Below are 10,929 nucleotides of genomic sequence, written 5' to 3' on the forward strand. Positions count from 1 at the left end.
AAATTTTAATTTTTATATGAAAAACTTCTTTTGGCCATATCTCCTTAAATATGCGTCCTAGAGCGAAAAGGACGATAATTCGTGACCACCCTCAAAAAATTTAAAAATCCACCCAAAACCTAAAAAAATTGAAATTTTTATATGAAAAACTTATTTTGGCCATATCTCCTAAACTAAGCCTCCTAGAGCGAAAAGGACGATAATTTGTGACCACCCTCAAAAAATTGAAAAATCCACCCAAAACCTAAAAAAATTGAAATTTTTATATGAAAAACTTCTTTTGGCCATATCTCCTAAACTAAGCGTCCTAGAGCGAAAAGGACGATAATTCGTGACCACCCTCAAAAAATTCAAAAATCCATCCAAAACCTAAAAAAATTGAAATTTTTATATGAAAAACTTCTTTTGGCCATATCTCCTTAAATATGCGTCCTAGAGCGAAAAGGACGATAATTCGTGACCACCCTCAAAAAATTCAAAAATCCACCCAAAACCTAAAAAAATTGAAATTTTTATATGAAAAACTTCTTTTGGCCATATCTCCTTAAATATGCGTCCTAGAGCGAAAAGGACGATAATTCGTGACCACCCTCAAAAAATTTAAAAATCCACCCAAAACCTAAAAAAATTTTAATTTTTATATGAAAAACTTCTTTTGGCCATATCTCCTTAAATATGCGTCCTAGAGCGAAAAGGACGATAATTCGTGACCACCCTCAAAAATTTGAAAAATCCACCCAAAACCTAAAAAAATTGAAATTTTTATATGAAAAACTTCTTTTGGCCATATCTCCTTAAATATGCGTCCTAGAGCGAAAAGGACGATAATTCGTGACCACCATCAAAAATTTGAAAAATCCACCCAAAACCTAAAAAAATTGATATTTTTATATGAAAAACTTCTTTTGGCCATATCTCCTTAAATATGCGTCCTAGAGCGAAAAGGACGATAATTCGTGACCACCCTCAAAAAGTTGAAAAATCCACCCAAAACCTAAAAAAATTGAAATTTTTATATGAAAAACTTCTTTTGGCCATATCTCCTAAACTAAGCCTCCTAGAGCGAAAAGGACGATAATTCGTGACCACCCTCAAAAAATTGAAAAATCCACCCAAAACCTAAAAAAATTGAAATTTTTATATGAAAAACTTCTTTTGGCCATATCTCCTAAACTAAGCGTCCTAGAGCGAAAAGGACGATAATTCGTGACCACCCTCAAAAAATTCAAAAATCCACCCAAAACCTAAAAAAATTGAAATTTTTATATGAAAAACTTCTTTTGGCCATATCTCCTTAAATATGCGTCCTAGAGCGAAAAGGACGATAATTCGTGACCACCCTCAAAAAATTGAAAAATCCACCCAAAACCTAAAAAAATTGAAATTTTTATATGAAAAACTTCTTTTGGCCATATCTCCTTAAATATGCGTCCTAGAGCGAAAAGGACGATAATTCGTGACCACCCTCAAAAAATTTAAAAATCCACCCAAAACCTAAAAAAATTGAAATTTTTATATGAAAAACTTCTTTTGGCCATATCTCCTTAAATATGCGTCCTAGAGCGAAAAGGACGATAATTCGTGACCACCCTCAAAAAATTTAAAAATCCACCCAAAACCTAAAAAAATTTTAATTTTTATATGAAAAACTTCTTTTGGCCATATCTCCTTAAATATGCGTCCTAGAGCGAAAAGGACGATAATTCGTGACCACCCTCAAAAAATTTAAAAAGTCCACCCAAAACCTAAAAAAATTGAAATTTTTATATGAAAAACTTCTTTTGGCCATATCTCCTAAACTAAGCCTCCTAGAGCGAAAAGGACGATAATTCGTGACCACCCTCAAAAAATTGAAAATTCCACCCAAAACCTAAAAAAATTGAAATTTTTATATGAAAAACTTCTTTTGGCCATATCTCCTTAAATATGCGTCCTAGAGCGAAAAGGACGATAATTCGTGACCACCCTCAAAAAATTGAAAAATCCACCCAAAACCTAAAAAAATTGAAATTTTTATATGAAAAACTTCTTTTGGCCATATCTCCTTAAATATGCGTCCTAGAGCGAAAAGGGCGATAATTCGTGACCACCCTCAAAAAATTTAAAAATCCACCCAAAACCTAAAAAATTGATATTTTTATATGAAAAACTTCTTTTGGCCATATCTCCTTAAATATGCGTCCTAGAGCGAAAAGGACGATAATTCGTGACCACCCTCAAAAAGTTGAAAAATCCACCCAAAACCTAAAATATTGAAATTTTTATATGAAAAACTTCTTTTGGCCATATCTCCTTAAATATGCGCCTAGACCGAAAAGGACGATAATTCGTGACCACCCCCAAAAAATTGAAAAATCCACCCAAAACCTAAAAAAATTGAAATTTTTATATGAAAAACTTCTTTTGGCCATATCTCCTTAAATATGCGTCCTAGAGCGAAAAGGACGATAATTCGTGACCACCCTCAAAAAATTGAAAAATCCACCCAAAACCTAAAAAAATTGAAATTTTTATATGAAAAACTTCTTTTGGCCATATCTCCTAAACTAAGCCTCCTAGAGCGAAAAGGACGATAATTCGTGACCACCCTCAAAAAATTGAAAAATCCACCCAAAACCTAAAAAAATTGAAATTTTTATATGAAAAACTTCTTTTGGCCATATCTCCTAAACTAAGCGCCCTAGAGCGAAAAGGACGATAATTCGTGACCACCCTCAAAAAATTGAAAAATCCACCCAAAACCTAAAAAAATTTAAATTTTTATATGAAAAACTTCTTTTGGCCATATCTCCTTAAATATGCGTCCTAGAGCGAAAAGGACGATAATTCGTGACCACCCTCAAAAAATTGAAAAATCCACCCAAAACCTAAAAAATTGAAATTTTTATATGAAAAACTTCTTTTGGCCATATCTCCTTAAATATGCGTCCTAGAGCGAAAAGGACGATAATTCGTGACCACCCTCAAAAAATTTAAAAATCCACCCAAAACCTAAAAAAATTTTAATTTTTATATGAAAAACTTCTTTTGGCCATATCTCCTTAAATATGCGTCCTAGAGCGAAAAGGACGATAATTCGTGACCACCCTCAAAAAATTTAAAAATCCACCCAAAACCTAAAAAAATTTTAATTTTTATATGAAAAACTTCTTTTGGCCATATCTCCTTAAATATGCGTCCTAGAGCGAAAAGGACGATAATTCGTGACCACCCTCAAAAATTTTAAAAATCCACCCAAAACCTAAAAAAATTTTAATTTTTATATGAAAAACTTCTTTTGGCCATATCTCCTTAAATATGCGTCCTAGAGCGAAAAGGACGATAATTCGTGACCACCCTCAAAAAATTGAAAAATCCACCCAAAACCTTAAAAAATTGAAATTTTTATATGAAAAACTTCTTTTGGCCATATCTCCTTAAATATGCGTCCTAGAGCGAAAAGGACGATAATTCGTGACCACCCTCAAAAAATTGAAAAATCCACCCAAAACCTAAAAAAATTGAAATTTTTATATGAAAAACTTCTTTTGGCCATATCTCCTTAAATATGCGTCCTAGAGCGAAAAGGACGATAATTCGTGACCACCCTCAAAAAATTGAAAAATCCACCCAAAACCTAAAAAAATTGAAATTTTTATATGAAAAACTTCTCTTGGCCATATCTCCTAAACTAAGCCTCCTAGAGCGAAAAGGACGATAATTCGTGACCACCCTCAAAAAATTTAAAAATCCACCCAAAACCTAAAAAAATTGAAATTTTTATATGAAAAACTTCTTTTGGCCATATCTCCTAAACTAAGCGTCCTAGAGCGAAAAGGACGATAATTCGTGACCACCCTCAAAAAATTCAAAAATCCACCCAAAACCTAAAAAAATTGAAATTTTTATATGAAAAACTTCTTTTGGCCATATCTCCTTAAATATGCGTCCTAGAGCGAAAAGGACGATAATTCGTGACCACCCTCAAAAAATTGAAAAATCCACCCAAAACCTAAAAAAATTGAAATTTTTATATGAAAAACTTCTTTTGGCCATATCTCCTTAAATATGCGTCCTAGAGCGAAAAGGACGATAATTTGTGACCACCCTCAAAAAATTTAAAAATCCACCCAAAACCTAAAAAAATTTTAATTTTTATATGAAAAACTTCTTTTGGCCATATCTCCTTAAATATGCGTCCTAGAGCGAAAAGGACGATAATTCGTGACCACCCTCAAAAATTTGAAAAATCCACCCAAAACCTAAAAAAATTGAAATTTTTATATGAAAAACTTCTTTTGGCCATATCTCCTAAACTAAGCGTCCTAGAGCGAAAAGGACGATAATTCGTGACCACCATCAAAAATTGAAAAATCCACCCAAAACCTAAAAAAATTGAAATTTTTATATGAAAAACTTCTTTTGGCCATATCTCCTAAACTAAGCGTCCTAGAGCGAAAAGGACGATAATTCGTGACCACCCTCAAAAAATTGAAAAATCCACCCAAAACCTAAAAAAATTGAAATTTTTATATGAAAAACTTCTTTTGGCCATATCTCCTTAAATATGCGTCCTAGAGCGAAAAGGACGATAATTCGTGACCACCATCAAAAATTTGAAAAATCCACCCAAAACCTAAAAAAATTTATATTTTTATATGAAAAACTTCTTTTGGCCATATCTCCTTAAATATGCGTCCTAGAGCGAAAAGGACGATAATTCGTGACCACCCTCAAAAAGTCGAAAAATCCACCCAAAACCTAAAAAAATTGAAATTTTTATATGAAAAACTTCTTTTGGCCATATCTCCTTAAATATGCGCCCTAGACCGAAAAGGACGATAATTCGTGACCACCCTCAAAAAATTGAAAAATCCACCCAAAACCTAAAAAAATTGAAATTTTTATATGAAAAACTTCTTTTGGCCATATCTCCTAAACTAAGCGTCCTAGAGCGAAAAGGACGATAATTCGTGACCACCCTCAAAAAATTCAAAAATCCACCCAAAACCTAAAAAAATTGAAATTTTTATATGAAAAACTTCTTTTGGCCATATCTCCTTAAATATGCGTCCTAGAGCGAAAAGGACGATAATTCGTGACCACCCTCAAAAAATTCAAAAATCCACCCAAAACCTAAAAAAATTGATATTTTTATATGAAAAACTTCTTTTGGCCATATCTCCTTAAATATGCGTCCTAGAGCGAAAAGGACGATAATTCGTGACCACCCTCAAAAAGTTGAAAAATCCACCCAAAACCTAAAAAAATTGAAATTTTTATATGAAAAACTTCTTTTGGCCATATCTCCTTAAATATGCGCCCTAGACCGAAAAGGACGATAATTCGTGACCACCCTCAAAAAATTGAAAAATCCACCCAAAACCTAAAAAAATTGAAATTTTTATATGAAAAACTTCTTTTGGCCATATCTCCTAAACTAAGCCTCCTAGAGCGAAAAGGACGATAATTCGTGACCACCCTCAAAAAATTGAAAAATCCACCCAAAACCTAAAAAAATTGAAATTTTTATATGAAAAACTTCTTTTGGCCATATCTCCTAAACTAAGCGTCCTAGACCGAAAAGGACGATAATTCGTGACCACCCTCAAAAAATTCAAAAATCCACCCAAAACCTAAAAAAATTGAAATTTTTATATGAAAAACTTCTTTTGGCCATATCTCCTTAAATATGCGTCCTAGAGCGAAAAGGACGATAATTCGTGCCCACCCTCAAAAAATTGAAAAATCCACCCAAAACCTAAAAAAATTGAAATTTTTATATGAAAAACTTCTTTTGGCCATATCTCCTGAAATATGCGTCCTAGAGCGAAAAGGACGATAATTCGTGACCACCCTCAAAAAATTTAAAAATCCACCCAAAACCTAAAAAAATTTTAATTTTTATATGAAAAACTTCTTTTGGCCATATCTCCTTAAATATGCGTCCTAGAGCGAAAAGGACGATAATTCGTGAGCACCCTCAAAAAATTCAAAAATCCACCCAAAACCTAAAAAAATTGAAATTTTTATATGAAAAACTTCTTTTGGCCATATCTCCTTAAATATGCGTCCTAGAGCGAAAAGGACGATAATTCGTGACCACCCTCAAAAAGTTGAAAAATCCACCCAAAACCTAAAAAAATTGAAATTTTTATATGAAAAACTTCTTTTGGCCATATCTCCTTAAATATGCGTCCTAGAGCGAAAAGGACGATAATTCGTGACCACCCTCAAAAAATTTAAAAATCCACCCAAAACCTAAAAAAATTTTAATTTTTATATGAAAAACTTCTTTTGGCCATATCTCCTTAAATATGCGTCCTAGAGCGAAAAGGACGATAATTCGTGACCACCCTCAAAAATTTGAAAAATCCACCCAAAACCTAAAAAAATTGAAATTTTTATATGAAAAACTTCTTTTGGCCATATCTCCTAACCTAAGCGTCCTAGAGCGAAAAGGACGATAATTCGTCACCACCATCAAAAATTGAAAAATCCACCCAAATCCTAAAAAAATTGTAATTTTTATATGAAAAACTTCTTTTGGCCATATCTCCTAAACTAAGCGTCCTAGAGCGAAAAGGACGATAATTCGTGACCACCCTCAAAAGTTTGAAAAATCCACCCAAAACCTAAAAAAATTGAAATTTTTATATGAACTTCTTTTGGCCATATCTCCTTAAATATGCGTCCTAGAGCGAAAAGGACGATAATTCGCGACCACCATCAAAAATTTGAAAAATCCACCCAAAACCTAAAAAAATTGATATTTTTATATGAAAAACTTCTTTTGGCCATATCTCCTTAAATATGCGTCCTAGAGCGAAAAGGACGATAATTCGTGACCACCCTCAAAAAGTCGAAAAATCCACCCAAAACCTAAAAAAATTGAAATTTTTATATGAAAAACTTCTTTTGGCCATATCTCCTTAAATATGCGCCCTAGACCGAAAAGGACGATAATTCGTGACCACCCTCAAAAAATTGAAAAATCCACCCAAAACCTAAAAAAATTGAAATTTTTATATGAAAAACTTCTTTTGGCCATATCTCCTAAACTAAGCGTCCTAGAGCGAAAAGGACGATAATTCGTGACCACCCTCAAAAAATTCAAAAATCCACCCAAAACCTAAAAAAATTGAAATTTTTATATGAAAAACTTCTTTTGGCCATATCTCCTTAAATATGCGTCCTAGAGCGAAAAGGACGATAATTCGTGACCACCCTCAAAAAATTTAAAAATCCACCCAAAACCTAAAAAAATTTTAATTTTTATATGAAAAACTTCTTTTGGCCATATCTCCTTAAATATGCGTCCTAGAGCGAAAAGGACGATAATTCGTGACCACCCTCAAAAAATTCAAAAATCCACCCAAAACCTAAAAAAATTGAAATTTTTATATGAAAAACTTCTTTTGGCCATATCTCCTTAAATATGCGTCCTAGAGCGAAAAGGACGATAATTCGTGACCACCCTCAAAAAATTGAAAAATCCACCCAAAACCTAAAAAAATTGAAATTTTTATATGAAAAACTTCTCTTGGCCATATCTCCTAAACTAAGCCTCCTAGAGCGAAAAGGACGATAATTCGTGACCACCCTCAAAAAATTGAAAAATCCGCCCAAAACCTAAAAAAATTGAAATTTTTATATGAAAAACTTCTTTTGGCCATATCTCCTAAACTAAGCGTCCTAGAGCGAAAAGGACGATAATTCGTGACCACCCTCAAAAAATTCAAAAATCCACCCAAATCCTAAAAAAATTGAAATTTTTATATGAAAAACTTCTTTTGGCCATATCTCCTTAAATATGCGTCCTAGAGCGAAAAGGACGATAATTCGTGACCACCCTCAAAAAATTGAAAAATCCACCCAAAACCTAAAAAAATTGAAATTTTTATATGAAAAACTTCTTTTGGCCATATCTCCTTAAATATGCGTCCTAGAGCGAAAAGGACGATAATTCGTGACCACCCTCAAAAAATTTAAAAATCCACCCAAAACCTAAAAAAAAATTAATTTTTATATGAAAAACTTCTTTTGGCCATATCTCCTTAAATATGCGTCCTAGAGCGAAAAGGACGATAATTCGTGACCACCCTCAAAAATTTGAAAAATCCACCCAAAACCTAAAGAAATTGAAATTTTTATATGAAAAACTTCTTTTGGCCATGTCTCCTAAACTAAGCGTCCTAGAGCGAAAAGGACGATAATTCGAGACCACCATCAAAAATTGAAAAATCCACCCAAATCCTAAAAAAATTGAAATTTTTATATGAAAAACTTCTTTTGGCCATATCTCCTAAACTAAGCGTCCTAGAGCGAAAAGGACGATAATTCGTGACCACCCTCAAAAATTTGAAAAATCCACCCAAAACCTAAAAAAATTGAAATTTTTATATGAAAAACTTCTTTTGGCCATATCTCCTTAAATATGCGTCCTAGAGCGAAAAGGACGATAATTCGTGACCACCATCAAAAATTTGAAAAATCCACCCAAAACCTAAAAAAATTGATATTTTTATATGAAAAACTTCTTTTGGCCATATCTCCTTAAATATGCGTCCTAGAGCGAAAAGGACGATAATTCGTGACCACCCTCAAAAAGTTGAAAAATCCACCCAAAACCTAAAAAAATTGAAATTTTTATATGAAAAACTTCTTTTGGCCATATCTCCTTAAATATGCGCCCTAGACCGAAAAGGACGATAATTCGTGACCACCCTCAAAAAATTGAAAAATCCACCCAAAACCTAAAAAAATTGAAATTTTTATATGAAAAACTTCTTTTGGCCATATCTCCTAAACTAAGCCTCCTAGAGCGAAAAGGACGATAATTCGTGACCACCCTCAAAAAATTGAAAAATCCACCCAAAACCTAAAAAAATTGAAATTTTTATATGAAAAACTTCTTTTGGCCATATCTCCTAAACTAAGCGTCCTAGACCGAAAAGGACGATAATTCGTGACCACCCTCAAAAAATTCAAAAATCCACCCAAAACCTAAAAAAATTGAAATTTTTATATGAAAAACTTCTTTTGGCCATATCTCCTTAAATATGCGTCCTAGAGCGAAAAGGACGATAATTCGTGACCACCCTCAAAAAATTGAAAAATCCACCCAAAACCTAAAAAAATTGAAATTTTTATATGAAAAACTTCTTTTGGCCATATCTCCTAAACTAAGCCTCCTAGAGCGAAAAGGACGATAATTCGTGACCACCCTCAAAAAATTCAAAAATCCACCCAAAACCTAAAAAAATTGAAATTTTTATATGAAAAACTTCTTTTGGCCATATCTCCTTAAATATGCGTCCTAGAGCGAATAGGACGATAATTCGTGACCACCCTCAAAAAATTGAAAAATCCACCCAAAACCTAAAAAAATTGAAATTTTTATATGAAAAACTTCTTTTGGCCATATCTCCTTAAATATGCGTCCTAGAGCGAAAAGGACGATAATTCGTGACCACCCTCAAAAAATTTAAAAATCCACCCAAAACCTAAAAAAATTTTAATTTTTATATGAAAAACTTCTTTTGGCCATATCTCCTTAAATATGCGTCCTAGAGCGAAAAGGACGATAATTCGTGACCACCCTCAAAAATTTGAAAAATCCACCCAAAACCTAAAAAAATTGAAATTTTTATATGAAAAACTTCTTTTGGCCATATCTCCTTAAATATGCGTCCTAGAGCGAAAAGGACGATAATTCGTGACCACCCTCAAAAAATTGAAAAATCCACCCAAAACCTAAAAAAATTTAAATTTTTATATGAAAAACTTCTTTTGGCCATATCTCCTAAACTAAGCCTCCTAGAGCGAAAAGGACGATAATTCGTGACCACCCTCAAAAAATTCAAAAATCCACCCAAAACCTAAAAAAATTGAAATTTTTATATGAAAAACTTCTTTTGGCCATATCTCCTTAAATATGCGTCCTAGAGCGAAGAGGACGATAATTCGTGACCACCCTCAAAAAATTGAAAAATCCACCCAAAACCTAAAAAAATTGAAATTTTTATATGAAAAACTTCTTTTGGCCATATCTCCTTAAATATGCGTCCTAGAGCGAAAAGGACGATAATTCGTGACCACCCTCAAAAAATTTAAAAATCCACCCAAAACCTAAAAAAATTTTAATTTTTATATGAAAAACTTCTTTTGGCCATATCTCCTTAAATATGCGTCCTAGAGCGAAAAGGACGATAATTCGTGACCACCCTCAAAAATTTGAAAAATCCACCCAAAACCTAAAAAAATTGAAATTTTTATATGAAAAACTTCTTTTGGCCATATCTCCTAAACTAAGCGTCCTAGAGCGAAAAGGACGATAATTCGTGACCACCATCAAAAATTGAAAAATCCACCCAAATCCTAAAAAAATTGAAATTTTTATATGAAAAACTTCTTTTGGCCATATCTCCTAAACTAAGCGTCCTAGAGCGAAAAGGACGATAATTCGTGACCACCCTCAAAAGTTTGAAAAATCCACCCAAAACCTAAAAAAATTGAAATTTTTATATGAAAAACTTCTTTTGGCCATATCTCCTTAAATATGCGTCCTAGAGCGAAAAGGACGATAATTCGTGACCACCATCAAAAATTGAAAAATCCACCCAAATCCTAAAAAAATTGATATTTTTATATGAAAAACTTCTTTTGGCCATATCTCCTTAAATATGCGTCCTAGAGCGAAAAGGACGATAATTCGTGACCACCCTCAAAAAGTCGAAAAATCCACCCAAAACCTAAAAAAATTGAAATTTTTATATGAAAAACTTCTTTTGGCCATATCTCCTTAAATATGCGCCCTAGACCGAAAAGGACGATAATTCGTGACCACCCTCAAAAAATTGAAAAATCCACCCAAAACCTAAAAAAATTGAAATTTTTATATGAAAAACTTCTTTTGGCCATATCTCCTAAACTAAGCGTCCTAGAGCG

Source organism: Haematobia irritans, chromosome 5 (assembly GCF_050003625.1).
Source record: "Haematobia irritans isolate KBUSLIRL chromosome 5, ASM5000362v1, whole genome shotgun sequence".
Taxonomy (NCBI): Eukaryota; Metazoa; Arthropoda; class Insecta; order Diptera; family Muscidae; genus Haematobia; species Haematobia irritans.